Source organism: Elephantulus edwardii, unplaced genomic scaffold (assembly GCF_000299155.1).
Source record: "Elephantulus edwardii isolate Elephantulus edwardi_28Jun2011 unplaced genomic scaffold, EleEdw1.0 scaffold00092, whole genome shotgun sequence".
NCBI lineage: Eukaryota > Metazoa > Chordata > Mammalia > Macroscelidea > Macroscelididae > Elephantulus > Elephantulus edwardii.
The window spans coordinates 9,087,933-9,112,265 of NW_006399842.1; the positions used below are offsets into that span (position 1 = coordinate 9,087,933).

A 24,333-nucleotide genomic window follows, 5' to 3' on the forward strand; every position below is an offset into this window, starting at 1 on the left:
ATTGGGATAAGATGGTATCTCATTGTGGTTAGCCAACAGACACATGAAGAAATGCTCCAGATCACTGGCAATAAGAGGGATGTTTTTGTGCTTTAATATGTAATTTTCTTGAACTTTTTCTTAATCCATAGAAGATTCTAACTACCATTCCTTTGAATTCCTTATCAAAGTTCCAAAAGCATTTCCTCTCCTGAACAATTTCTTGGTTCTGCATTTTGGTAATTTTGGGGGTTCCATTTTAAGTGGTTTAAAGTTATCAGATGCCTCTGAGGCATTGTGGTATCGTCTTTGTATTACTTTGTTGTAATTCATCTGCCTGAGCTTGTGAGTATATTGGATTACTTGCTGGTTTGGTAATTCTTAATGTTTCACCTCCAGCCTACTGGTGAGTGTGACGGGGGTTGATAGCATGTACAGTTCCGTTTGCTATTTGTGTAAAGTCCTTGAGGCCAGAATGGGCTGGTGTTAGATGCAATATCTCATCTATCCGGTGGGCTTGAACTGGTCTTTATATTTTTTTTATTTTGTTTTTATATTACTCTTATTTATTTACAAAGGTTGAATACATTGTTTTTCAGAAAAGATCCTTCCCATTTCCTTTACCCCACCCACCCGTCGAATTGTACAACCCTCTGATCAACACCCTATCCTCACCCCTCTGTTTCCACCCCCACCCCTGCCTTAGATCTTGGATCCTCATTCTCATTCTACAATAATCGTTGCTCAGCTGTTAGAGCTGAGGACTGTGGTTAATTCTGTGGCAGAAGGAATTGGCTTTTAATCTTGCTGAAGGGCAGAGCAGTAAGAGGTGTGGTTTGATACTGTTGTTATTTATTATAGAATTGGACAAAGGAAATAGGAAACAAAATTAAACAACAGAAAATACCCAAAACCTTAAAACCAAGATTGAGCAGTAAAAGAAAATGGAAAATCCAGAACTTTTTTCTCTCATTACCTAGCTGCTGTAGTCTCCAATTCTCATGCCGAATAAACTTCAAAATGACCTCACTGCACTGTGCTCTGTGTTCCCTCCATCTGCTTATTCAGTGTTTTCCTACATTTTTGGGATTTTCTCCCTTCAGTTTGTGTTTGAAGTCCTATTTTGTTTCTTCTTTTTAAAATCAGGGTTCCAGAATTATCATCTCTTTGTCTTCTGGTGTCTTCATTGAAGAGTGTTTATAATGCCATCTGTTGAGTGTACCATCTTGTCCAGAATTCTCTCCAAATCATGATTTTAAATCCCTTGTTCTGTTGGAACAATTGCATCTTGGTCTATGTTCAGGTTTATTTGTTATGGCCCATATTGCCAAATGCCTTTGTATTGTCAATAATACAGAGATAAAGAACTTACTTACATTCTTTCAGTCAAGCACCATCTAAAAATGGTTTATAATGTTGAGAAAAAATGTCCCAGAAAAAATTGCCTTAATGACTTTTTAATAATTTTCCCTGCAGCTCTGTTTTCTTTCTAAGGAAGATTTGAGGAACACATGGCAGGAGAGAGGATGGCATAGTGGAATCCTGTGCACCCATCACCTAGTTTAAACTGTTGGTAGTTAGCTAATTTTACTTCAACTATCCCTCACCTCAATTTGTGCTTTGTTACTCTTGTTGGAATCTTTAAAAGCAAACTGCTCATATCATATCATCATCCCTCCTCTATCTGCTTCCATATGTATCTTTAACAGATAATTATTCTTGAACATCATCTCAAGCTCATCACTCCTGAAAGTTTGTATTTAAATTTCCTTAAATGCCTCAAGAATATCTTTTTGTAAGAGGTGTGGTAAATAAGGATCAAAACTCTTATGAGCTGTATTTAGCTGCTAAGTCCCAAAAGTCTCTTTTAATCTATAAATTATTCCTTTTAATTTTGTCCATGCAATTATTTGTTTAAAACATCAGCTTGTCTTTTAAAATTTTCCACATTGTACATTAGCTGATTGCTTCTTCTTTTTTTTTTTTTTAGCTGATTGCTTCTTGGTGGTGCAGTTTAAATTATTTCTTTCTTAAATATTCATGACTTTTTAAAAAATCCTAATAAATCTTTCTATAGTTTGGTAAACTAAAGACCTCTTCACAGGATTATTCTAATTCATTCTAGCACAATATTATTTTATTGGTTTAATTATGTTCCCCTGTACCAAAAAGCATATATTTAAAGTCTTTAGTAACTGCATAAATGTGATCTTATTTGGAAATTGGGTCTTTGGAGATGTTCTCAGTTTAAAATGTGGTAATGCTAGGGCAAGGTAATCCCTGATCTCTTATATTTGGTGGCCTTACAAGAAGAGGCGAAAAAGACTTACAAAAGGAGAATGCTATGTATCAATAAAAGTAAAGATTGTGGGTATGCTACAAGAAACTCCAAGAATTTCCATCAGTGTAGGAAGCTAAGAGAAAGACACTGACCATGTTAATCCCTGTTACTGTGAGAGAACACCTAACTTTGGCTGCTCCTTAATTAAAAACTTCTAGCCTCCAGGACTGTGAGAGTGAGTATCTGCTGTTTTAAACCAATCAGTTTGTGACAATTTGTTATGGCAACCTTGGCAGAAGAACGTGCGTTTCCTAACAAAAGTTGTGGTTAACCTGAAATCAGTGTCTGAAAACAGTATGACTGATGCTTGATCTTTTCTCTATAATTTTTTTAGAATAATGAGCTGACTTATTAATAATTTTCAATAGTTACCAATGAGCTTTGTTTGGTCTTTTATTGGTTTGTTTTCATGACATGGATTATTGTTTTGCTTTGAGGAGCATTGTAACTTCATAGGAACTTACTTTATATGTTTTTATATATTTCAGTTAATTATGATTATTATTCCTTTTGCTGATCAAATGGTTCGATCTTAGACCAATGAGAACTTCTCTAAGTTACTTCCTTTTTTCTTTTGAAATGACTTCAAGAGCCTTTGATGGCCACTTTGATTTATTGCACAAGATATCCTAGACTCAGGTTGTATTGTGCCTGCTCTAGACTTGGAATAACAAATTTTCCCAAGAATTCTTTGTTTCTTTTAGTGTAAAATGATATTTAGAAAGAATTCAATTGTTATTGATGTTTCTTGCTAGTAGGTTATTCATTGTGCAAAGCTGTAGACTATGGTGGGCTTATTTTTTTCTTTTTTAAGAGATTAAAAAAATCTTAAATTTTATTGATTTCCAATTAAAATTTCAGTTTCTAAATTTCTCCTTGGATTCTTTGACTAGCTATATAAGCCCTCTCTTATATGAATAGTGGGATTTTATTGGAATCTAGAAATTCATCACAGCTGTGAGGAAGGGGAAATGGGCAATCTCTTCTATGATTTACAGTCTCATAACTCTGTGTAGAGTCAGCAATGAGTCAGTGTCAACTCTATGACAATGAGCTATATTTTGTTGTGTTGGGTTTTTGTGGTTTTTTTTTAAAGAATATCAGTTAAATTCCTTTGGGTATTCAATAATATCCTTGGTGATAATACGGACTACATGGCTTCTGACCCCAGATTAAGGACTGTTTCACAAATTTGAATGTCATAATAACCTTCTCTGTATCATTCCTAATTTTAGTATATGCGCTGCTGAAGTGAGCACATGGCAATGAGTTTTGAGTTTATATATTAATTAACACATTTAGATTGAGTCAAGCTCAACTCATAGCGACTCTCCAGGGTATGTAAATCTTTATAAGGCAACTGACCATCTTTATCCCATGAAGCAGCTAGTAGATTCAAACCCCTGACCTTTCAATTAACAGTCTGATATTTTGTGCACTATAGCACCAAGACTTTTTGTACATTCCAAGTAAATATTTTAAATAACTAATAGTCTTAATTATGAATAATAATAACAACATATAACTATGGCATAGAGGCATTTGCCTGTGTGGATCACAACAAATTATGGAGAAGAATGAGAATCCCAGAAAACTTGATTGTTCTCATGTCAAACCTATACTTGGACCAGACAGAGGTTGACCAATCAGAGCAAGAAAATATTTCATGGTTCAAAATCAAGTAAGGAGTGTGTTAGCGCTACGTCCTTTCTTTAAACCTTTTCCATCACTATACAGAACAGATCATTCAGGAGGCTGGATTTTATGGGGACTATGGCATCACGATTGGAAGAAGATTCATCAATAACCTGCGTTACGTAGATGACACAACCTTGCTTACTGAAACTGAGGAAGACCTGAAGAGTTGCTGTGAAGGTCAAGGAATGCAGCCTTCAATATGCATTGGAGCTCAGCATAACAGTGCTAAAGAGCAACAGTGTCAATCTAGAGACTAAGGTGCACCTGAGTCAGGTCATGGTCTTTGCAATCAATAAGTTAGACAATGACTCAGAATGTCAGAAGAATTTATGTTTTTTCATATGGTGCTGGAGAAGAATATTGAATGTACCATGGACTGGCAAGAAAACAAAGAGGTCTATCCTGGTAAGGTGAAATCAGGTTGCTTCTTGGAGGCAAGGATTTTGAAACTCCATCTCACATACTTTGTGCATGTTTCCAAGAGGACCAGTCCTTGGAGAAGGACACTATGCTTGGAAGAGTGGAGGGACAGCTCAGGAGACAAAGACCCTGGATGAGATGGATTGACACAGTCACTGTGGTAATAGAGGCTGGTGTGTGGGAGATGATGAGATTGTCTCAGGATAGGGCACAACTCATAGGGTTCATAGGGTTGTTATGAACTAGATGGCACATAACAGCAGTTCCAAAATAAGGAAACCTTGGTGGTCTAGATTGTGGGGAGTTGTTTCACCAACCCAAAGGCCACACCTTTCTGACAGTTCAAATCTACAAGTAGTTCCAAGGGAGAAAGATTACAATCTCCTCCCCTGAGATTTACAGTCTGAAAGCTAGCTAGAGGATCAGCTATGAGTTGTTCTCATTCAGCATCCTTGAGATTAAGTGCGTTTCAAAATAACAAAACCAGTATTGTAATTAACAATGCTGTTGCTGTTGCTATATGCCATCAAGTTAGAACCAATTCATAAATGACCCTCCAGCTGGTCTTTAGAGGCTGTAAATTGCATAGAAGGAGACTGGCCATCTTTCTCTCATGGAAGCACTGGTAGATTCAAACCTCGTGCCTTTGGATTCATGGTGCAGCTCCTTACCTACAATGCCACTGTTGTATTATTATTATGTACCCTTGAGCTGGAACCAAATCTTAGCTGACCTACCCGCTGGTTTTCAGAGGCAGTGAGTAAATTGCAAGGGAGGATATGCTCCATCTTTCTTCTGCAGAACAGCTGGTGGATTCAAACTGCATGCCCTTGAGTGGGCAGTTCCTTATCGCTAGACCGCCAGAGCTTCCTAATTAGCAATAAGATCATTAAATTTTGTTTAAGATTTATGGGAGACTGTTTTGTCTTTGGAATATTTCTCATTAGACATTTGACATCAAAATATTTTATTTGAAGCCACTTGAAAGAATTCTTTGCTCTATGTAGTAATATCACTAGACATGTTTTCCCCACACATACTATTTTTATAATTTATAGAGACTTTTTTCTTTTTAATGGTGTGAAAATTTTATGTGGTTTCAAAGCTAAAATTGTATCTCATATCCACCCCTCATCTTTTCGTTTGGCATACTTTGGAGTCTTACCTGTTTTTGTGATTCTGAAAGTTCTTTAAAATGTCAGCAGAGTTACCCATGGAGGAGAGGCTTCATTAGTGTTTTTAAAGTAAAATGGAGTAGGAGGCAACCTGGCCATCCTCTTCTGAAATAATGGGCCACAAACACCTTATGAGTAACAGTGGCATATTGTCTGATGACTGAAAGTTGTCGTTATGTGCTGTCAAGACACCTGAAACTCATAGCGACCCTATGTACAACAACTCTAAAGCCTGTCTTATCTTGAACCAGTCTCATTGACTCTGACACGCCACTCCCTTTGCCCCAGTTACAGTGTCAATCCATTTCATCCAGGGTTTTTTTTCTCCTCTGCTGTCCCTCCTTATTTCCAAGCATGATGTCCTTATCCAAGGACTGGCTCCTCCTGGCCATGTGACCAAAGTACGTGAGCAGAGCTTCAAAAGCCTCCAAGGAGAAACTTGGTTTTACCATCTCCAGAATGAATTTCTTTGTTCTCTTGGCAGTCCATGGTATGTTCAATACTCTTCTTCAGAGCCACAAGCAAAGCTATTGATTCTTCTGTCATCCTTGGTGATTGTCCAGTTCTCTGATGCAGAGCAGGCAATTGTGAAGCCCATCACCTGGATCATGTGCACCTTAGTCTTTAGACTGACCTCATTGTTTCTCCATGTTCTGGAGAAGTCCCTGACCACAGATTTTCCCAGTGCAAATTTGTCTTTTGATTTCCTGACTGCTGGTGCCAATAATGTTGATTGTGGAGCCAAGCAAGCTGAAATTGTTAACAACCTCAGTCTCTTCTCTATCACAGTGCTGCCAATTGGCCCACTGGTGAGAATCTTTGTCTTCTTGATGTTGAGATTCAATCCAAATTAAAGACTACAGTCCTTGACTTTCTGCAGGAAGCACTTCAGGTCCTCCTCAGTTTCAGCAAGCAACGGTGTGTCATCTGCATATTAGAGGTTGTTGATGAGTCTTCCTTCAATCCTGATGCCACATTTGTCCTGATAAAGTCCAGCCTCCCACATGATCTATTCTGCATATAGGTTGAAAAGGATGACTAGAAAAAAAAAGGCCTTAAAATGAGAATGTATTCAAAAGAGAACCAGGACGTGCTTCTTCCTCAAAGTAAAGACATAAATAACATGGATGGAGAAAAGCTTTCTGTTGTTTAAGGTTATTTTTTGCTTATGTGACACAACTAAAAGAAAGAAAAAATAGTTTCAAACGGCCATTAATAGTTGGAACATGGAGGATAGGAAGGATGAATCTAGAAAAATTAAAAGTTGTAAAAAAAAAAGAAATTGAACATGTACAAATCCTAGGCATCAGTGAACTGAGCTGAAGCAGTAGTGACCATTTTTTAATCGGTAGGTCCCTATGCCAGGAATGACAAATTGAAGATGAAAGGCATTGAAGTCATCATCAAAAAGAACTTTTCAAGACCATCCAGAAACACAGTGCTGTCAGTGCTTTGATAAAACCAAACACATACAAGGAAGTCTAGTTGTTATGACTGTAACTCAAATTTTCAAACCAATCACTAATGTCAAAGATGGAAAAATTGAAGATTGTTACTAATAACTAGTGATTGGAATACAGTAGTTGGAAACAAAGATGAAGGATTGAGGGTTAGAAAATTGGGCTTCGGCAATAGAAACAAGACTAGAAATTACATTATATTATAGAATTTTATATGTTCAAAGAATTGATCATTGTAAAAATCTTTTTTAAAAAAAACTGAACAAGAGCTGTATATGTGAACCTTACCAAATAGGATACACAGAATCAAATCTGGAAAAAGGCAGTTTGTATCCTGAGCAGATAATCTGAGACACTGGCCTTTATGAAAAATAACATGTCATCAGGATTGGAAGAACACACATTATCAACCTGTTATTTGCATACGACACAATCTTGATTGTAGAAAACAAAGACTTGAGTTCTTATTGATGAAGCTCAAAGACTTCACTGTGGATTACATCTCAACATAAAGAAAACAAAAATCCTCACAACTTGGCTAATAAGCAAAATCATGAAAAATGGATAAAAGAGTTACGTTTTCAAGGATTTCATTTTGCTTTGGTCAACAACAATAAATGTCCGTGGGAGCATCCGTGAAGAAATCAAATGATATATCACATTAAACAAATCTATTGCAAATTACCTAATACCCACAATCTTTACCAACTACTACAAGGATGTCACTTTTAAGACTGAGATGTACTTGGCCCAATTCATAGTTTTTCAACCACTTCATATGCATGAAAGTTGGATGATGAATAAAGATCAAAGAAAAATCAATGCCCTTTTGAATTGTGTTGGTGAAGAATATTGAATATATCACAGATTGCCAAAGGAACAAAACTCTCTTGGAAGGAGTGCTGCCAGAATGCTCCTGGGAAGCAAGAATGGTATTGCAATAGTATAAGCAAAAATGGTTGTTGATTGCCGTCGAGTCAAGCATGACTCATTGTAACTTCATGAACAAAAGGCCTGAAGCCCTTCCACAACCATCACCATTTATCGAAGTTCATAGAGTTTCCAGAGGCAGGCTGTTTAGGAAGTAGATGACACTTCTGCTTCCAAACCTGTCTTAAACTGAGAGCTCCACCAAACACTGTCCACCATGGGTAAGTGTTAAGGCGTTTGACACCCCAATAGTACAAGGTTCAGCATCACAGCAACCCCAGGATACCTTAGTACAGCATATTGACAGAAGAGTGCTGTACCACTTAGAAGAATGTTCCTCAAAAATATAATAATAACAACTTACTTTTAAATATAAACACCCTCCCTGAGGTCTTGTTTGCTCTAAACAAAAGGCTTAAATAAAGACCAGCCAATATAGTATGTTTCTGTTGTTAATGTGCCTATGAGTCACTTGCGACATAGAGCATAATATGATTATGGGAGATAACATGCTACAATTCAGATCAGAAGTATTCAGGATCCAGTTCTTCTGTCAGGACAGTCTCATCTCAGCCATGCTCATAGGAAGGCCTTTCCCACTCTCTGTCTTGTGAAATTGTTACAAAGTTGACGGGTATGTGTTACCCAACTCCACCAATAAACCTAGAACTGAAGGCGCTTGGCTCTAGAACTAGGGCAGTAGACCTAGCTCTGCTCTGTCTCACAGCAGTCTCTGGTTTTCCATCCATTCTGTTACTGTCTGGACTGCAGTATCTTAGTCTCACTCTTTTTCAATTCTTGCTGTTTTGTGCAGGAATCTCTGCCCTAAAAGAGGTTAACAACTTCAATCTTGACTCCATCACAATGTTGTCTATTAGCCCCGTGATGACGATTTTTGTTTTCTTGATGTTGTGATGCAATCTGTATTGAAGTCTACAGTCCTTGAACTTTTTTTTTTTAAATTTTATTAGTTTTTGTGTGTACCGTGAAATCAAATCTGACTGGTACAGAAGGAGACTCCCCCTCCTTCTCCAGCAGAGCACCTGGTGGATTCAAACCACATACCTCCGGGATTTCAGTGCAGCTTCTTGCCACTAGGCCACCAGAGCTCCCTAGTCCTTGAACTTCTGAAGCAAGCACTTCAAGTCCTCCTCAGTATTACTTATTCATATTACTTGCAAACGGTCCAATCCCCAAGGTAGGCCACAGACATCTATTATTTGCATCACATTGTTGTTAGGTGGTGGTGTTGACAGTGACTCTATGAACAACTGATCTAAACCCTGTCCTATCCATGCCAACCTCACAATCTGACACTCTCAAGCCCGGTACTCTAGTCACTGTGTTAATCCACCTGTTAGAGGGTTTTTTATCCCCTTCCTCATCCCTCCACTTTTCTAAACATGATGTCCATAGTCCTACGTAACCATGTGATAAGTATTAACATTGACAATCTCTAGAAAAGTCATATTGAGTAATTGTTACAACAAAGGATATTTCAGAAAAATGTAATATCCATAGTCTAAAGGCCTGTTGAGATCCACAATGTCGATGCTTTGCAAATAGTAGCTCAGGATATGTGTGTTTGCTTTGGATACACTCTTTTTAAAAAATTATTTCACTGAATCTCAAAATGAAACCTTGCTGTCTGAGACAGAGTGAAACCAAGTTGCTCCCTGGAGGCAAGGATTTTGAAGCTCCATCTCACTATTTTGGGCACGTTACTAAGAGGGAACCAGTCTATGGAGAAAGACCTCATACTTGGAAGGGTGGAGGGACAGCGCAAGAGGGGAAGACCTTGGATGTCTTCCTTTCTGGATGGATTGACACAATAATTGGGATAATTAAGATAAGGGTGTCAGAGACAGTAAGATTGGCTCAGGATAGGATAGGGTTCACAGCTATTGTACATAAGGTCACTATGAGTCACAGACGACTCGATAGCACATAACAACAACAGTTATAACCAAAGTAGTAATTAAAATAAAAATTATTCTATCTTGCCAACGTATTTCTAGTCTCTCCTTCTTTATGACTTCTTTCCCCAGCAGATAAAGTAAATCAAATCCCTATACTAAAAAAAACAAAACAAAAAACCCAAACAAAAACCACCAAAAAACCTATACTCGAAAACCACTAGAATAGGATTAAACCACCATTCATATTTCCACCCCCAGTAACTAGCCTCAAACCTGACATTTAGTAGGACTCTTCAGAAAGTGCTCACTTAGTGCTCTTGTAGTCATCACACTAGCATTCCTTGTGTCGAAGTGAAGCCTTCACTGTCTTCTCCACTGTCCAAAACTCCTCCAAGCTGTCCTGTTCATAGTAGTCATTGTTTGGGTTGGAAGCATCAGAAGGAACAGGTTCTTGATCTATCATTTGGTGCATAGACGTTGACCAATGCAATGTCTTCTTGATCTACTGTGCCTTTAATAATTAATGTAGTGTCATTCATTATCTTTTATTAATTTTTTAATTAATTTTAATGGAAGTTTACAGAGATTTAGGGTTTCCAGTCATTCATTGTTGCACTTTTCTCCCCGCTCACCTCCTCTCCCCATTCACTCTTCTCCTTAAAGAGTACAAGAAAAACTCTTTCATTTTTATGCAATCCCTCCCCCCAAGTCCGTTCCACTGTGCAGCCTTCGTTCTGGGCTCCTATCATGACAATAATAACCCAATCATTATGGTGGTTTTTATTCTGAAGACTATTTTATTAGAGATTAGTGTTGCTACTCCTGCTTTTTTGTGGATGCCATTTGCGTGGTATATTTGTTCCATGCTTTGATTTCGAGTCTATCTTTCTCTTCGTTTCTTAGATGGGTCTCTTGTAGACAACATATTGATGGGGTTTTATTTTTATACTTTTTTTCCAAGAGCAATTATCCTAAATGGGCACTAGAGGGCAGCAGGTGCTCACACATGTGTTTCATTTAGTTCTTTTTCCCAGCCCGCACCTTGTCTCAAGAGGTAGAACCAAATGATTGATGTTGACAGATTCCTGACTTGAGCCAGGAAGTCAGCCGCTGGGCAGTGTTCAGGGATCTTCATCTGCCCCACGGAGTATATGACCTTCCTCTTAGAATGAGCCATCTTTACCTGAAGACAAACGTGTAGCCGATATGGTTAGACTATAACTTTGATCCTTTATCAATCTGGAAGAGAAGGTGGCAATTCCTCCTTTGCAGGGTTGTTGTGAAGACTATGTGAAACCCCATGTGTGAAAAACCTAATGACACATATTCCTTTGCTTCCCATCGCATCCTGCTACAGATTGTATTTCCCTTTTACAGATGAAGAAACAGAAGTTAGAGACATGAAAATAGGCAATCTGATTCAAAAGCTTTGTAGTTTAACACACAGTCCTACTTTATAGTCTACTGTGTTCCAACAAAGAGGAAGTACAGTGGCTTAACAGGAAATTTTGAATTAGTGTGACGGGAGCATCAGGAAAGATTTACAGTCTCCGACATGTAAAAAAAGGAAACACGTTCTAAGCAAGGTAAAGGGATGGACTGAATGACTTCACATATCTGTTTTAATGGCCTGATAGATTCTTCCTTGGCTTCTGTCTCTAATTCATCCTGCACAGAAGGCAAACTTTAGATTTCAATATTTTCCATATTTTACAAATGAGAAAAACAATCTCCGAGAAGTCAACTAATTTGTCCAAGATCATTCAATCAGAAAACAGAAAAGCAAACTCGAGCAAGTAATTTGTGCTTACAGATGCCCACAGTGTAATATGTCTATTACTGTGAATTTAGGGAAGAAGTTGCTAAATTAGGTTAGAGCAGGAAATCAGCTGTCCTAAAATTTGACAGTTTTGCAGGCTTGCCTTTTTTTTCTTATTGAAATCCTCATTGTCTATTTCTTAAATGCACACACACATACACACAGATAGATAATCTTGAATAATGTCCCATGGTTCCATGGATCAGTTCAACTCAATTCATGGCTGGTGGGTCTGAACTGACTCATAGCTAACTTTCCATTGAGTTTCTGAGGCTGGGAATCACAGGAAAGAAGTGTTCCCATATACTTCTGCTTTTAGATTTAAACCACAAGAAAGGCATGGCCTTTAGTCTAGCAGTGCAACTCCCTATTTGCCCCACCACCTGCATCTTGTTTACCTAGGTAGTTGAATAATCTGAACAGAACTTGAGGGAGTGGGCAGGCTTGTACACTGCAGAGAGTGTTCAAATAAAATTCATAATGTGTGTAACTCTAGGTCTCTGTAAGAGATTTGCAATGAGAAGTACAGTTCTTGGATGAGAAGTCATTCTAGGTTTAACACAGCCAGCCCACACTGGGAATAGAGACCTAAAATGGTAATGAGTGTCATTATTAGAAGTACTCAAGAAGAAATTGGAGGATTATTTGATAGTGAATGACATGCTAGATGGGATTTCTGGCTTTTAAAATGCCTTCTGCCAAAGAGATTGTACGAGCCCAAGCAAAGGGGTTAGCGAGACTTGGAGTGCTGTCTGGGATGACAGGAACAGGGAAAGCCCATGTGTTTTAAACTGGGCTTCAGTGAGAAATGACTCATTGTGCAGGAGTGAGCATCTATGGAAATTGTTTCAGAGTGGAAACGTGGACAGTGGAAGTAGCAATAGAGCTGAGTACAAATAGAACAATTACTATCTATGTAACTTGAGGCAAGTGACTCCACCTCTCTGAGCTACCATTTGTACATTAATGGAATAAAGTCAAGATCATCCATTTCTGAGATTGTTGTGATAAGTTCAAAGAATGTGTGTGTCAAGTGTGATTAAATAATTTACAGATGGAATCGCTTAGAGGAAAAGAGGCTTTAAATCACACATGAATTTATTTATTTATTTTAAATATGTATGATCTATATCTATCTGATATATATATATATATATATATATATCTGAGATATATATGTATATAATCTGGGAATCCCAGAACACTTGATCGTGCTAATGAGAAACCTATACTTGGTTGGACCAAAAGGCAGTCATCAGAACAGAGCAAGAAAACACTGCATGGTTCAAAATTGGGAAGGGCATATGCCAGTGATATGTCCTGTCTCCATACCTTTTCAACCAGTATGCAGAACAGATTACTAGGGAGGCTGGGCTCTATGAGGAGAAATGTGGGGTCAAGATTGGTGGAAGATCTATCAACAATCTGTGATATGCAGATGATACAACCCTGTTTGCTGAAACTGAGGAGGACCTGAAGCTCTTGCTGCAGAGGGTCAAAGACTGCAGCCTCCAATATGGACTGAGGCTCAATGTCAAGAAGATTCTCACCACTGGACCAATTGGCAGCATCAGTATGGATGGTGAAGAGATTGAGATTGTTCACAGCTTTAATTTACTTGGCTCCACAATCAACACTCTTGGCACCAGTAGCCAGGAAATTAAAAGACGTATTGCAATGGGAAAGTCTGTTGTTAGGGACCTCTCCAAAGTACTGAAAAGCAATAGTGTCACTTTGGAGACTAAGGTGCACTTGATACAGGCCATGGTCTTTGCAATCACTTGCTATGCATCAGAGAGCTGGACAATGACTAGGGAGGCTAGAAGGAGAGTTCATGCTTTGAGCTGTGGTGCTGGGGAAGAGTACTGAATATACCATGGATTGCTAAGAAAACGAACAGGTTCATCCTGGAGAGGGTTAAACCGGGCTGGTCCTTGGGGTCAAGGATTCTGAGGTCTCATCTGACATATATGCAAGGAGGGATCAGTCCTTGGCTTGGGAGGGTGGAGGGATAGTGCAGGAGAGGAAGACCCTCTATGAGATGGATTGATTCAGTGACTGGAGTAGTGGGTGTGGATGTGTCAGACACAGTGAGACTGGCACAGGACAGGGCAGGGTTTAGGGCTATTGTACATAGGGTCACTATGAGTTGCAGGTGACTCGATGGCATGTAACAACAACAACAACATGTTAAACAGTATACTCTGTTGGCAATACAAATACTCATTAAACCTGGCAGCTTAAGAAGACAAACCAAAGTATTATAATAAAATGCATGAAGAGCTGAAGTTAGGAAACCAAAAGGTAAGAACATATTCTGTTTTTCTCAAGCTGATAGAATTGAAGAATAAACTCAAGCCTTAAGTTTAATGCTGCAGGATTCTGTGGACAAGATTTTTCTTGAACAATATGGGAAACAATCAAAAGAAGATTAAATGAATATATAGTCACTGTACCAAAAAGAATTGGTCACTGAAACATTTCAGGAAGTAACATAAGATCAAGAACTAATGGTAATGAAGAAAGAAGTTCAAACTGCATTCAAGGCATTGGCATAAAATAAGGCCCCAGAAATTGATCTAATATCAATATATGCATGTCAACAAATAGATGCAGCCCTGCTAAGAAATTTGGAAAACAGCTACCTGGTCAACTGACTGGAAGATATCCATAAATGTTCCTATTTCAAAAGAAGGAAGTTCAACAGAATGTGGAAATCCTCAAACAATAACATTAATCTCACACAAAAGTAAAATCTTCCTAAAGAGTATTAAAAATGACTAGAGTAGTACAGACAGGAACATAGAACTGTGAGAAATTCAAGTTGGATTCAGGAAAGGCCATGGCACGAGAGATATCATTGCCAGATGAATCTTGGCCGAAAGTGGAAACCACCAGAGAATTGTTTATTTGTGTTTTATTGACTATGAAAAGACCTTTGATTGCATGGATCAAAACCAATTATGCTAATGTTGAGAAGAATGAAACTAACACAACACTTAATAATGCTCCCGCAAAATCTATACATAGATTAAGATGCAGTTCAACAAGGGAACATTATATGGTTTTAAAACAGGAAAATGTGCATCCGAATTGGGTCCTTTGTGTATATCTATTCTGAGGAAATTCTATTGCTATACTGAGCAAATAGTTGGAGAAGCTATATTAAATGAAGAAGAATGAATGTAGTATCAGAATTGGAGGAAGATTGATCAACAACCTGCATTATGCAGATGACACAACCTTGCTTGTATAAAGTGAAGAGGACTTGAAGTACTTGCCACAGAAGATCAAAGACTTCAGCTTTCAATACAGGCTAAATTTCAAAATCAAGAAATTAAAAATCTTCAATAGGCAATATCATGATGTTGTTGTTGTTATGTGCCATCGAGTCGTTTGCGACTCATAGCGACCCTATGCACAACAGCCCTAAACCCTGCTCTATCCTGCGCCAACCACACCGCCTCTGACACACCCATCCCGATTACCCCAGTCACCGAATCAATCCATCTCATAGAGGGTCTTCCCCTCCTGCGCTGTCCCTCCACCCTCCCAAGCATGAGTCCTCTCCAAGGACCCGTACCTCCTGGCAACATGTCCAAAGTATGTCAGTCGAAGCCCCAGAATCCTTGCCTCCAAGGAGTAGCTTGGTTTAATCTTCTCCAAGATGAATAAATAAAAAAGATTGACGTTGTCACCCATTTCATTTTACATCGTTCCACAGCAATGGCCGTGGTAGTAACAATCAAGAAGTCAAGACATGATGTGTCTCCAAAGTGCTAAAGAGAAAAGCTATTAGTTAAAACTGTGTGTTTGATACAAGCCACAGCATTTTAAATTTCTTTCTATGCATCTGAAAGTTGAACAATGAATAAGGATGACAGAAGAAGATGCCTTTGACTTGTGGTGTTGGAGAAGAGTATCGATTATCCCATGGACCACCAAAAGAACAAACAAGTATGTCCTGGAGAAAGTGCAGGCAGGGTGTTTCTTATAGATAATGATGGTGAATCTTTATGTCACATACTTTGGGCGTATTGTCAGGAGAGGATAGTCCTTGGAGAAGAACATCATGCTGGGAAAGGTGGAAGGTCTGCAAAAGCAAGACCCTCAGTGAACTAGATGGGCACAGTGACTGTGACTATGAATTTCAGCTCATCAGTGGCAGTGAGGGTGACACAGGATAGCACATGACTCAGACCTGTTGTTCATAGGGTTCTTATGAGTTGTAGTCCACTAAATAATACCTGCCAACAACAACAACTACATAGTTCTTGCTATCATGGCATTCACAAGTTAGTTAGGGAGACAGATATTAATTTAAATAGCAAATTAACTACAGCTACAGATATGATACACATTTAATGATGTTGATGATGATCAAGAGGTCATTGGTATGTTGAAAAGAACCAGCGTAGTTCATGTATACATGGTTGTTTCTGTTTTGGGTTTGTTGGGGTTTTTTTTGGCACCTGAACAAGGACATGAATGATGTATACATGTTTTGAAGTACATTTGTCAGTTGGTTTCTACATTCCTTTTAATATATGCGCTAAAATAATCTTCCTCTGTCCATGGATGAAAAAATCTTAGCAGCTCATGTCTAATCTGTTAATCATCTTAGTCCAGTAGAACTACAGACACTATTCTAACCAGTCTCACATCTCACATCAGAAACAAGGATGAGCACCACAACAAGATAATGGTAAACAACCCAATTGAAAAATGGGGCACAGGATATGAACAGATACTTCACCAAAGACGACATTCAGACGGCAAACAAACACATGAAGAAATGTTCAAAATCCCTAGCTCTTAGAGAGATGCAAATCAAAACAATGATGAGATACCATCTCACCTCAGTAAGAGTAGCAAAATGTAACAGAACAGCAAGCAACAAATGCTGGCGAGGTTGTGGAGAAACTGGAAACCCTTATTTCACTGTTGGTGGACGTGTAAAATGGTGCAACCACTCTGGAAGGCTGTGTGGCGCTTTCTCAAAAAGTTGCAAATAGAGGGGAGTTCTGGTGGCCTAGTGGCAAGGAGCTACAACTACAATCGCAGAGGCGCACGGTTCAAATCCACCAGATGCTCTGCTGGGGAAGGAGGGACAATTTCCTCCTGAACCAGTCAGATCTGATTTGATGGTACACTCACACAAAAATAATAATAATAAAAAAAAGTTGCAAATAGAAATACCATTTGACCCAGCAATTCCACTACGGGGAATATACCCTAAAGAGACCATAACCGCCACCCAAAGAGATATATGCACACCCATGTTCATTGCGGCTTTGTTCACAGTAGCAAAGAGTTGGAAACAACCTAAGTGTCCATCAACGAATGAATAGAGAAGCTCTCATACAGTCACCCAATGGAATACTATGCAACATTGAAAAACAAGGAACTCATGAAATATTCTACAAAATGGGTGACCCTGGAGGAATTATCCTGAGTGAAATATCTCAGGCACAAAAGGATAAATATTGCATAGAGCCACTTTTTTTTGCCACTTTTGTAAAAAGAGACTGACATTGGGGTTGAGGGAAGACAGAGAAGGAGGGGAGGAATGATGTATACTGCATTGAAACAGATGAGGCATAGAACTGTTTAAAAGGGATATATGATTTGGTATTATTGTCATGACAGGAGTCCAGAATGAAGGCTCCACAGTGGAGTGGACTTGGGGGTAGGGATTGCATAACAATGAAATAATTTTTCTTTTACTTTTCAAGGAGAAGAGTGAATTGGGAGGAGGGGGTAGGCAGGGAGAAAAGTGCAACAATGAATGACTGGAAACCCTAAGTCTCTGTAAACTTTCATTAAAATTAATATAACAAAACTTTAATCAGAGCTCTAACATTGGCAAATCAATCTCCTTGCACTGTCCAGTGGAGGCGTTAATAGGAGGCACATGACTGGCCAATTCACTTGTTCTTCCCCTTCCTCCAGAGTCAAAGGAGGAGGAGAGAGGAGCAGTAAGAAATGAGAAGATCATCCCTGAACTTGGCCTCTTTGTAACCTGGCTCCGTGTTCTCTGGTCCTAGCAGATTTTTAAAACTAGTACGTTCTCCATTGCATTGGAACAGATGAAAGAAAGACTGTCTAAAACGAATATAAGATTAAGCATTGTATGTATGACAACAGTCCAGAATAAGAGATATATCACTACGGAGAGGACTAGGGATTGGGGAAAAGTAGGTGATCGTGCAACAATGAATGAATATTTTCTTTAAAAAAAAAAACAAAAACACGTGAACTGTGGGAGAGGAAAGGGAGTAAAATGTGCAAGAATGAATGAATGAATGAATGAAAATCTGACTTCTCTATGAATGTTCATTAAAATCACAATTGAAATACATTTTTATTTAGGAAATATACCAAACTAGAAAGTTCTCTTGGTGGCTTTTTGTGATTCTCATTGCGAAGATTTCTCATTCCATCTGGCGTGGTGCAGCTTCTCTTTGTTTGGCTCCTGCTGACACTTGCTGTAGCATCTCTGACTGCCCACGTCACCCTTATAGAGATCCTCACCCTCTAATGAGGGACTCCTTACCCTTCATTAGAGTTTCTCTTAGCAGGATTGAGCATCGCCCCAGGCCATCCCCGCCTTCACCCGCATCATCCACGTCTGGTCCATGGGAAGCACTCGGGTGGCTTTAATTGTGGTAATCTTTGAGAACCTGGGCTAAGCTCGTTGTAGCTGTTTCTGTCCCATTGCCATAGCCGAGTAGAGCTTAAGACATTGGTTTTCTGCCTTTCTAATCACAAAGAACACATAACAAGTCCTACAGGTGACATTCTTGAGGACCTCTTTGATACAAGTTGGAGTTAGAAGATAGCTTGCTTTGAGGTTCCCCCTTAGTTACAGGTCCGCTAAGCATGGAGAGAGATCTTACCAAGGAAAAGTCCCCTCTAGATCTTCTTTTATCTTTTGTTTATATCCTTGTACTGACTGAGTTTTCAGGGGTTGTAAAAGTAATTAGAAACTGTTCTTCTTTGCCAGTTCTTCCTCTGAGGGTCAAGTTTTAGGATTTCCCTCCCATTAAGTTGTCTTAATGTGTCAGTGTGGAGCTTTGGTGGCCTAGTGGGTAAGAAGTTACACTATCAACTTAAAGGCATGTGATTTAACTCTACCAGCTGCTCGATAGGAGACAGATGGATAATCCCCTTCCATGCAATTCATAGCCTCTGAAAACTCACTAGGCGGTCAGCTTATGACTCGGTTCTTAATTGATGGCAATGGACAACAATGAGCAGTAATGCTTTAAATACTTCATTGAAGCCGATGAGGGAGAGAACAGTTTGAAAGTAATATATTTTAGGGCATTATGATTATTATAAGAGTTCAGAATGAGGGTTGCAGAGTGGAGTGTACTCGGGATGGGGGTGGGGGTGGGGCTGGGGATTTTATACCAGTGAAGGAGTTTTGCTTTTGCTTTTCAAGGAGAAGAGCGAACTGGGGGTGGGGGTGGGGTGGGTGGGGAGAAAAGTGCAACAATGAATGAATGGAAATCCAAAATCTTTGTAAATGTTCATTGAAATTAATAAAAAAAAATCTATATTAAAATTTTGTTACTACAATAATAGTTCTAATCCTATATCATCCACAAGAGTAACAACTAGTCTTTATCAAGTGCTTAATCTATACCAAGCACCTTATTTAATCCCTATCAAGAATCCCCAAAGATAGTTATCATGGTTTGTGCAAAGAGTTAACACACTTGGCTAACAACCAAAAGGATACAGTCCATGCAGAGGCTTCATGGGACTCCTGGCAGTCGTGCCTCCAATAAAACTGGATATTGAGAACCCTACAGAGAAAGTCTGTCGCTGACAACATAGTGTCATTGTCACTTGGAATCGGCTCGGTGGCAACGGGTATGATTTATCAAGAGTACACGGATGGTGCTGGACTCCGAGGGAAAAGTGCTGAAAAGTTCCGATTGCACAACAGGGGCAGGCGGGGCGCGTCAGTAGTGTTTCAGTTCGCTGACCACTCTTCCTTTGTTAAGGGCATTTGTGGGAGTCCTTGAGTCAAGTCTCAGAGCAATTGCTTTCCTCCAAAAGGAGACAGTAACTCCGCCTAAGAAATGATCCCATTTCAGCAATTCCTGGGAGGCCATTTCTGTAATAAAGGCCATTCTTTATGATATAAAAGTCTCACTCTCTCTCCCCCACCCTCAGTGTTTCTAATTTGAGCCCCTCAGGTCCCCATGGAGCCTTTAAAATGCTTCAAATGCAAGCCTACTGCCAAAGCAAGTCTGTCTGACTCGGGAGGCAGCGCCCTGCTCTGTTGCCGAATATTGAACAAACATCCGCACAGCCTTGGCTCTCCCAGAAGCCCTTAGCCGGCTGCTTTTGTTTTGTTTTCTGGATGAGGGCAAGTGGTGCCATCACCTCCTGCCGAAAAACCCTGGCTGCCCTCCCAACAAGGAGTTGTCACTTCAACTGCAGCTTTTTTTTTGGTGGCAACCAAATAATACCCAGCAGGAATTTGGGAGGAGAAAAAAGAAAGTTCAGTTGACAGGTTCTCAAATGAATGGGTTGTAGTGTCATTGAGACTGAATTGGGCTTGAAACCAGACATGATCCTATTTTGGAAGCATCGTTCAGAGAGATGGGAAATGTGAACAGAGGCAAAGTCTCTACAAAACTCTCCTTTATCCTTGGCCTGTTTAAGGCGGCTTGCTTTAAGCTGACTCTTCCGTACCTGCAATGGCAAGAGCCCATGTGAAAACTTAGAGGCAGTGACATTAGCACCCAGCTACTCATCTGCTGGGCTTTCAACTGGGAGAGTTCATTTTCATTCAAGAAGTGTCTTCATTATTAGTTAGTTCAAGCTTTGAAATTTACCAGTCTTTAGAGTCACCGATGATTTTGCAGCTGAGTGACCAAGGTATATGCGTATATATTCCGCTCTGAAAAGATTATTGAAAGCTTATAATGTCCCAGGTTTGGTATCAGCAAAACTGCCACGACCCCAGGCTTCATGGAGATCACAGTCATGCAACATTAACAGGTGATACAGAGAACAGAATACGATCAAGTTCTCTACTAAGAAGTCCCAATGGAGAGTGGTGGTGGAACAAGGTTGTTGTTTAGGGAAAACTATGCTGAGAAATTGGCATTTGAACTAAGATCTGAAGGATGAGTGGATATTAGCCAGCAGAAGGCAGGGGATGGGGGTGGAATGAAGGGAAGATTCTGTGTAGAGGGAAGAGCATATGCCAAGACTTGTGGGGGAAAGAAAGAGGGTGCATTCAAGTGCACAAAGGCCAATGAAACTGAAAGGAAGAATGCTGAGGGAGGAAGGTAAGGATGAAGGAAAGGGAGGAGGAAGGGAAGGATCAAGCTGGAGAGGGCACAGGGCCCATGTGTCTTCCTAAGGGTTTTTCGTCTTTATCCTAAGAAAAGTCAAATGTCATTGCAGACTTTTCAGCAGAATAGCAACATGGGATTTGCCCTTTAAAAAGATGAGTCTAGCCACAGGGTGGAGTTGACTCAGAAGCAATTAACTTTCGCAATTGTAGTGTCTACACAGGGATAATTAATGAAATGGCTAATGGCTTTCCCTGTTGTAACTCTCTACCAGATTATGACTTAGGCAGGACACAGTCTTTTAAGCATCATTGTTAGTAAATGTCTATTCGATTTAGAGCTAAGTCCCTTTCCCTGTTACATTTTAGTGTCTTTGCTGGGTAAGAAGTAGGCTTGGGCCAGCTAATCCTGAGGTGCTTTGTATTACAAAACCAGAGCCTAAACTGGACTCTGAGTACTCTAGTGCGGATGAGGGCACTTTGCAACTTGGGCTATGAGCTCTTATCTAGTGAAACTTCTCTCTTTATCCCACCTCCACCCATTCTTATTTGGATAAATTGATAGGGGGAAAGCAAAAGATTGTTTGGACAACAGCAGGCCAGTAAAAATCTGCTGATCATTCTGTTGTTAAATGGGTAGTTAACATCCTAAACCCAAAGACTATTGATGGTATGTGGTTTTGCCTATTTGACCAAGGGAATTTTTACTCCCAGCACAGGTTATATTCCTTTTCCATTAAATTATGTGCATGTGGCAAGGTGCACACCATCTGTGTTTTAAAATAGAAATGACAATAGTTTAAGTGATAAATTTATTGTCTGAAGATTGAAGTCATGTGATGATAAGGCTGCTGGCATTTGAGGGGACCTTAGAAAGTCTTTGCAACACAATTTCTCCTTACTTAAATTGAGAGAGTTGTAAAGAACAGCATTTTCGAAAGTGTGTTCTTCAAACAGTTTATGAAAATTGTTCTATGGAGGGAAGAGTGTCTTATGCTATTTTTACTATCAAGAGATTCACAATCCAAGGATATCAATGATGTGTTTTATTTTAAAGATTTTACTTTATCGAATCTGCCGCACTGCCTTACTCCTTGTAAAGACCCACCTCTAGGGGGTCCTATCTAACTATGGAGTTACAATAGAGGTTGACAGATTTTTCTTTTTTTTTTTTTTAAAGGACCAGATAATAACCAGCTTGGGCTTTGTGGGCCATCTATCCTTGTTGCAACTCCTCGACTTGGCCACTGTAGACATAGGCAATACATAAGTGAAAGGATGTGACTGAATCCCACTACAGTCACCTTTACAAAAACAACAGTGGCTGGATTTGGCCAGTGGGTCATAGTTCGCTGACCCCTGAGCTCGAGTGTGATCTGTAATGTCCTCTCAGTTCGAACTGCCTGCTGACCTTCTACTCTATGTGGCTATTGTATTCCTAGATTTGAAGTCACCCTTCTCTAAAACTATCCCTCTGGCCGGCAGTTCCAAAGTTTGTCATCATCTTCTTTTGACATGTCTGTGTCTACGGGCTGTCTACCCAGCTGCTGAGATGCCTTCTTCACAGCCTTGTTTTGTTTATCTTAGCAACTACTCCTCTTTAATCCCTCTGAAGGATTGGTTAACTGGAATCCGCCTTGTCTTCCTCCTCCAGAGCCTTTGATCTCATGCTCATAAGCATTTGTTGACAGCCAGACAGAAAAGGTGGAGCCCAGATCCCAGGCCCCAGGGCCAGGAGAGTAATGAATGAAGGCTGCGTTTATTTGTATTTCTAATTGGCAAGCCCATTTCCAGATCAGCTGCATGTCACTGCAAGCCGACAGCAAGAGCAAGAGACAACCTTGCGTTCTCTCCCAGGCCTCGGGTGCCCAGGCTCCTGTCTCCATTGAGGCAGGAGCTTAGCTTTACTTCACCAGGCTTCAAAGAAGTTGTCATCTGGACCAAGCTCTGCCCCTTGGTGCAAGGCTATCCTGCTTTGCCATTCAGATCGTGCACTGCCCAAACTTGAGGACACTATTGACATGCATAGTTTGTGCTGCTTCAAACTTTTTGACAAAGCCATAGATCTTGTCTTCTGATGAAATAACGTATAGAAGAATAGTCAATAAAATAGGCAGAAGTGGACCTATTTTCTTTGAAGCCAAGATGAGAACTTAGAATTCTACCTGCTCAAATTTCCTCTTACCTTACTGAACCAGAAGAGATGCTGCTGGGGATCCTCAGAGTTCCTCAGAAGAGTTTGGAAGCCTCTAGAATAGATAATGAACGCATCCCAAGTCATTAAAAGTTCTATAATGTTCCTCTTTAGTTGAGTCTTAAGTGTATCTCTATCATAGTCTTTAGTCCTCAGGAGCTGATAATATAGTTGCAGAGATCAGCACCTAATGGCTATGGATCATGAGCTTAGCAAGATGAAGACTCACAAGCAGAAATATATACCCCAGGAAGAGGCAATGGAGCAATGAGGGAAGACCTTCTGAAGAGAATGACATCAGAATGTGAAGTTTTTATGGGTAGAAGTGTGGAGAAGCTGGGGATGAGAGAAAGAAGGATATTCTAGGCTAGTGGAGAAGGATTGAAACGGACGTTATTGTTATTGTTGTTGTTGTTATTGTTATGTGCCGTCGAGTTGCTTGCAACTCATAGTGACCCTATGCCCAAGAGCCCTAAACCCTACTCTATCCTGTGCCAATCTCACTGTCTCTGACACTCCTACTCCCATTACCCCAATCACTGAATCGATCCATCTCATCGAGGGTCTTCCTCTCTTGTGCTCCACTCTCCCAAACATGATGTCCCTCTCCAAGGACTGGTCCCTCCTTGCAACATGCCCAAAGAATGTGAGACAAAGCTTCAGAATCCTTGCCTCCAAGGAGTAGCCTGATTCACCCTCTCCAGGATGAACCTGTTTGTTTTTCATGTTTAGCAGTCAATGGTTTTATTCAATATTCAACACTCTTCTCTAGCACCACAACTCAAAGGCATCAATTCTTTCTCTTATCTTTAGTCACTGTCCAGTTCTCTGACACATAGCACACAGTTGCAAAGACTATGGCCCAGATCAGGCACACCTTAGTCTCCAGCCTGACATTGTTGCTCTTTAATACTCTGGAGAGGTCCCTAACAGCTGACTTGCCCAGTGCAATTTTTCTCTTCATTTCCTGGCTGCTCATACGAAGAGTGTTGATTGTGGAGCCAAGCAAACTAAAACTGTTAAAAATCTCAATCTCTTCACCATCCATAATGAACACAGACTTAGAAGTGGGAAATATT

At 39.8% G+C, this 24,333-nt stretch overlaps 1 protein-coding gene across 1 annotated transcript in view; it reads left to right on the forward strand.

Annotated features, from left to right (window-relative positions):
* The window catches only part of ASTN2 (astrotactin 2), an 895,904-nt gene that overhangs the window by 604,385 nt on the left and 267,186 nt on the right, over nt 1-24,333 (forward strand). The gene's annotated exons all lie outside the window — the stretch shown is intronic.